This window comes from Bolinopsis microptera, chromosome 11 (genome assembly GCF_026151205.1).
Source record: "Bolinopsis microptera isolate Bmic1 chromosome 11, MBARI_Bmic_1.0, whole genome shotgun sequence".
Classification (NCBI taxonomy): Eukaryota; Metazoa; Ctenophora; class Tentaculata; order Lobata; family Bolinopsidae; genus Bolinopsis; species Bolinopsis microptera.
Window position 1 is genome coordinate 520,120 of NC_087082.1, and position 7,096 is coordinate 527,215.

At 33.9% G+C, this 7,096-nt stretch overlaps 1 long non-coding RNA gene across 1 annotated transcript; it reads right to left on the reverse strand.

The window, feature by feature from the left end:
* Positions 1 to 5,866: 5,866 nt before the first annotated feature.
* Positions 5,867 to 6,585, reverse strand: LOC134823760 (uncharacterized). The gene is made up of 3 exons (XR_010161318.1): positions 6,446 to 6,585; positions 6,098 to 6,196; positions 5,867 to 5,904 (listed from the first exon to the last, which is right to left on the reverse strand). It is a non-coding gene; the product is annotated as an uncharacterized LOC134823760 (long non-coding RNA).
* Between the last annotated feature and the right edge of the window lie 511 nt (positions 6,586 to 7,096).

Below are 7,096 nucleotides of genomic sequence, written 5' to 3' on the forward strand. Positions count from 1 at the left end.
ACTGTGTAACTAAGTATCACATGTAACTGTGTTACTAAGTATCACATGTAACTGTGTTACTAAGTATCACATGTAACTGTGTAACTAAGTATCACATGTAACTGTGTTACTAAGTATCACATGTAACTGTGTTACTAAGTATCACATGTAACGGTGTTACTAAGTATCACATGTAACTGTGTTACTAAGTATCACATGTAACTGTGTTACTAAGTATCACATGTAACTGTGTTACTAAGTATCACATGTAACTGTGTTACTAAGTATCACATGTAACTGTGTAACTAAGTATCACATGTAACTGTGTTACTAAGTATCACATGTAACTGTGTTACTAAGTATCACATGTAACTGTGTTACTAAGTATCACATGTAACTGTGTTACTAAGTATCACATGTAACTGTGTTACTAAGTATCACATGTAACTGTGTTACTAAGTATCACATGTAACTGTGTTACTAAGTATCACATGTAACTGTGTTACTAAGTATCACATGTAACTGTGTTACTAAGTATCACATGTAACTGTGTTACTAAGTATCACATGTAACTGTGTTACTAAGTATCACATGTAACTGTGTTACTAAGTATCACATGTAACTGTGTTACTAAGTATCACATGTAACTGTGTAACTAAGTATCACATGTAACTGTGTTACTAAGTATCACATGTAACGGTGTTACTAAGTATCACATGTAACTGTGTTACTAAGTATCACATGTAACTGTGTTACTAAGTATCACATGTAACTGTGTTACTAAGTATCACATGTAACGGTGTTACTAAGTATCACATGTAACTGTGTTACTAAGTATCACATGTAACTGTGTAACTAAGTATCACATGTAACTGTGTTACTAAGTATCACATGTAACTGTGTTACTAAGTATCACATGTGTAACTGTGTTACTAAGTATCACATGTAACTGTGTTACTAAGTATCACATGTAACTGTGTTACTAAGTATCACATGTAACTGTGTTACTAAGTATCACATGTAACTGTGTTACTAAGTATCACATGTAACTGTGTAACTAAGTATCACATGTAACTGTGTTACTAAGTATCACATGTAACTGTGTTACTAAGTATCACATGTAACGGTGTTACTAAGTATCACATGTAACTGTGTTACTAAGTATCACATGTAACTGTGTAACTAAGTATCACATGTAACTGTGTTACTAAGTATCACATGTAACTGTGTTACTAAGTATCACATGTAACTGTGTAACTAAGTATCACATGTAACTGTGTTACTAAGTATCACATGTAACTGTGTTACTAAGTATCACATGTAACGGTGTTACTAAGTATCACATGTAACTGTGTAACTAAGTATCACATGTAACTGTGTTACTAAGTATCACATGTAACTGTGTTACTAAGTATCACATGTAACTGTGTTACTAAGTATCACATGTAACTGTGTAACTAAGTATCACATGTGTAACTGTGTTACTAAGTATCACATGTAACTGTGTTACTAAGTATCACATGTGTAACTGTGTTACTAAGTATCACATGTAACTGTGTTACTAAGTATCACATGTAACTGTGTTACTAAGTATCACATGTAACTGTGTAACTAAGTATCACATGTAACTGTGTTACTAAGTATCACATGTAACTGTGTAACTAAGTATCACATGTAACTGTGTTACTAAGTATCACATGTAACTGTGTTACTAAGTATCACATGTAACTGTGTAACTAAGTATCACATGTAACTGTGTTACTAAGTATCACATGTAACTGTGTTACTAAGTATCACATGTAACGGTGTTACTAAGTATCACATGTAACTGTGTTACTAAGTATCACATGTAACTGTGTTACTAAGTATCACATGTAACTGTGTTACTAAGTATCACATGTAACTGTGTTACTAAGTATCACATATAACTGTGTAACTAAGTATCACATGTAACTGTGTTACTAAGTATCACATGTAACTGTGTTACTAAGTATCACATGTAACTGTGTTACTAAGTATCACATGTAACTGTGTTACTAAGTATCACATGTAACTGTGTTACTAAGTATCACATGTAACTGTGTAACTAAGTATCACATGTAACTGTGTTACTAAGTATCACATGTAACTGTGTTACTAAGTATCACATGTAACTGTGTTACTAAGTATCACATGTAACTGTGTTACTAAGTATCACATGTAACTGTGTTACTAAGTATCACATGTAACTGTGTTACTAAGTATCACATGTAACTGTGTTACTAAGTATCACATGTAACTGTGTTACTAAGTATCACATGTAACTGTGTTACTAAGTATCACATGTAACTGTGTTACTAAGTATCACATGTAACTGTGTTACTAAGTATCACATGTAACTGTGTTACTAAGTATCACATGTAACTGTGTTACTAAGTATCACATGTAACTGTGTTACTAAGTATCACATGTAACTGTGTTACTAAGTATCACATGTAACTGTGTTACTAAGTATCACATGTAACTGTGTTACTAAGTATCACATGTAACTGTGTTACTAAGTATCACATGTAACTGTGTTACTAAGTATCACATGTAACTGTGTTACTAAGTATCACATGTAACTGTGTTACTAAGTATCACATGTAACTGTGTTACTAAGTATCACATGTAACTGTGTTACTAAGTATCACATGCTAAACTGTGTTACTAAGTATCACATGTCTCCACCAACTATATTCTCCACCTCTTAATTAACCTACATTATTATTACTCATTATGTAACGTTACACAATAACGTACGCATACTTCTGGACGTGAATGAAAGAAACGTGTTCCAAAAGGAACACCAAAATTTGACTCGGGGGTTAAATTATGGGGGATAAAAATATGGACTGTTATAAATATGATTCTTTGGCCCGAAAAGGACCAAATTAGACCCCAGTAATACTACCGACTATGGTAGACTGAGATGTAATTTATGACCGTACTAGCTTACTAGATCTTCTTTGTGGTGTATTTAAAGCAATGTGACGGTTTACAGTACCGCAGCATGTCGGTCTAGGTTAACTTTAGTCAGACTCACTTAATTAATTTGTTCATTCCACAGAGTTTCTTAGCAGGGCTAGGAGAACCTAAATGAGCTCGAACCACAAGGGAATGTGCTTGAAGTTGTTGAAACAAAGCAGCGATATTAACCCGGGCTTAGCGATATGTATGTCATATTTATAAGCCGAATGACCAGATGAAAACCACTGTTTTTCATTCTCCTACTATCATCCAGATTGTATTCATGTGACTATAGGGTAGTAGACTATAAATGCATTGTATTGTTAATGTAATATTTGTGAAAGTTTCAAACCGTATTCTTTCACAAAACATTCTAGCTCAGTCCGTTTACAATTACTGCTGTAACATATTGCTTTTGTTCAAAAAAGAGAAAGGGGAACTGTGAAGGACTTATTTTGACGTAGGTCGGATGTAATATATTGGGGGGATTCGAGGGGGTGTAATTTGAGATCGTTCTAGTAGGTTACAATGTATACTAAAGATAAGGAAAAAGAGGTAAGAGAGACTTGTTGATGTTGCTGTGGTTATTGGTCCCTGGACAGGCTTAGGAAGCCCTTTCGCCGCGTAAGAGACGTTTACTTAAATAAGTCGTGTAACCAGTGCATCTGAAACTTTAAGCTTAGTCAAACTATTTGTTTGCATTTTTAGGTGTGAGTAAATCTTCTGAACTTCATACTATTATACAGTAATGTTCTTATTATTTAGGGTAGATTATAACACGAAATTTCTCCTTGCTTTTTAACATATAAGACCTTCAAATATATTGTTCACACATATAATATATTGTTCACACATATCTCGTCACATTCACCCGATCCTGTAGTCACATTCTAATCATTCTACACCTAAGTTGAATAAATATAATGGCTACTGGGGTATATCTAATGGGGTTTCTTAGCAACGAATGACGAATAACCTCAAATGTTTTAGATAATTGAATCAAACATATTAATTTCTCATTTCTGTAATATAATTCACGAAAGTCAAAATCCAACCTCAAAATATCAAATATTACATCATTCGCGAGTAAGATAATAAATCACATAACTCAATGAAATATTGAAGGAATAATAAATTTATATGAAGGAGTAATTTGTCAGTGGATGCGAATTGGTATATTCATTTATTGCTTGTTTTTTGTGTTTAATTTATGATTATTTGTATCTGAGATTCTGTGATTAATTTATTTTGTTGATTGTAATATTGTGATATTGCATAATTTATTGTAAATATAATATATGTTTCAGAATTATGTAACGTGATGGAAATATTTTAAACGTGCATATCCTGTCCAAACACAGGATGCACTACATGAAGAATTAGCTGTAACTTTGTTTGAAAAGCATTAATATCACTGAGTTTACACCGTTCCTTATGAAACAAGAAATTATAAAAATTGTTCCCGAGGACTATTATAAAGCCTCATTACTCAGGAGATAATTTATACTATATATATATGTAATATATACTATATTACTGGAGATTCCAAGGAAGCACTGGATAGCTTCTTCATGTAATGACTTATAGAATACAGCTCCATCCCTCGATAATTACATTTTGACACTAAGTTTTCAAATAGATGGCAGATAATCCTGCATGTGAGACTTGAGGTCACGTGGACACCACGTCACCAGCAAACATCAAGCAATATAGAGATAATGTGCAGTGTGACGCGTCAGTTAATGGAGTTAGGACGCGTCAGTTCATGGTTAATCCCCCAAATTAAGGCATGTCAGAAATATATGAATCATGATTTATTATCTGACTCGGAGTCTGAGAAAAGTAAAACTGTAGATAGAGTAGGACACATTAATATTTAAAATGTTACCATAGCAACTAAGACACATTAATAACTTCGAATGAGGAACGTCCTGATCTAATCTGATTTTAAATTTTGATAAGTTCGTAATACATTTTATTTAAAAACATTTGACTGTTTCTTCTAATTTTTGACAGCCTATTTTAAAAGCTTCTACTGAAAAAAACTTGTTGAATGATAACATGCTGCCGTCAGCGTGTGTCTCACTCCACTTAGTACACAGCACTACCTGACTACCTGAGTCAGCGTGTGAATACAAATAAAAACATTAAATTCTTCAACACCTTGAAATACAGATGATAAATGAAACCATAAAATCATTATTATTTAACGCCATGAAACTGAGTGTTTACAGGACCTGTTTATTAGGTTCACTGTTTATCCAATAAACAATAAGTTTTATTTTACATTCCTTTAATCATGACAAGTGGTTGATTTTAGTGAGACAGGTCAGTTTCTCTATGATTTTAGAAAAATGTCTACTTTACAGTAGGCAATGCTGAGTGGCAGGAATGAAGGATCAATACGTTTGAGGCTAACAATGGCCCATGAATAATGAATATCTGACAATAATGGTGGGGTGTGGGCATTACATTAGTGGGGGGGGGGGGGGGGGTGCCATCCTCATAAATATACATTAATACCACATATACCTATTTTGAAATCGGAGGGAATAACAGGTATTTATGAGGTTGGCGAGATTTATATTACGGTAACCATGGTAACCATGCAATGGTTATTGTATTGAAGTTATGGAGTACAATTTCATTTTAGGATTGTACACAGAACAGAATGTTGGCTTGTTGGGACAGTGGAGTGATGCCCCCCCGCTTCCTACACCCCTGAGTGAGACACACAAGAGTCTTTCAGATTGTTCCTCCTAAAAGTTTATTTGAGGTCTAGTCAATGATAGACATTATTGTGCGTAACTATCAGATTGTTCGTCTTGATTTGTGACTAGTGAACATGAATTTAACAAATTCAGTATTATTTACTATATTTACAGTATTATTTACTTACCTCATTATTGAAGATTCCCCAAGCAGTATCTACATAATCTGCAAAAATTGACAGTCAATCACAAATATTCGATAATGGAAAATCATATCAATTGGAATGGCAACTTGCAGAGCTGAAGTGATCAAACTTTAATCTCCTCCCATCTATGTATTATGATGTATAATACATGTAAGTATATATTTCAGTAATTCACATAGTATAAGTGCCGGAGTGAGTTAATTAATTAAGTACCAGTGAACTGTTGTTTCTTTATCAGCTGATACGCATAACTTCGCCCGATGGCTCTGATACCCTTTGATGCACTCGTTCCGTAACTGGTAATTTCGATACCTGAAGTAATATAACAAAATCATTATACTATATTTGTATCATAACTAATGTTCTGGAACCATCAGTGAATACTGAATTAGTGAAAAGTAGTAAGGGCTCGAATTTAATATCTATAAAAGATATCATTATGTAATGAAATTTAATACATATAATAAAGATCAGGACAGACCCACTGGATCAGGAGAACTATTTTTAGAAGATATTGAATTGAGTGTAAAATAAACGGAAGTAGTTGAGTTTGTTTCTTACCGTTAGCTTTAGTGACATTGTCGTATTTCTGCTCAGCTAATGATACCACATAAAGTAAAGCTAGAATGAGGACCAACTTCATTGGTAGGAAAAAATTTGTTTCTTGTGTATGTTCTTTTTTAATCCAGATTCATCCTGAGTTTATTCACATCATCAAACAATTCATTGTGATCAGAATCAGAATTATGGTGGATCAAAATTTACACAGCACATAACGTGATCATATCATTTGTCAATAATAATGTCAATGGGCCAACGAAAATAATGATCACCCTCCTGCTATTGTCAAATCTTATATCGATAAAATTTTACATTTAAATATAAATCAGGGAACTATCAAAAGTGATATATAATCAGTGTCTGGTTGTGTAATGTGGTCGCATTGCAGACCACTACACTCGAGGGAGCTGGCTGAGGGGAGGGGGGGTGCAGTTGTGTCGGGTGTCCAATCGACAGACTCAGGGGGTACGGGCGCGGGCTTGGGGGCGGCCCCCCTCCCCCAACTGCCGTTGGTTATTTGCCGATGACTACACACAATACCACAGCAGAAAGTTAATTAATTAATTAAATTCTTCTAATGTATAAGGCAAGATTTAAAATATTACATCGAAGCTAGAAATTACCATGCATATAAGTTAGCACACGCCCACA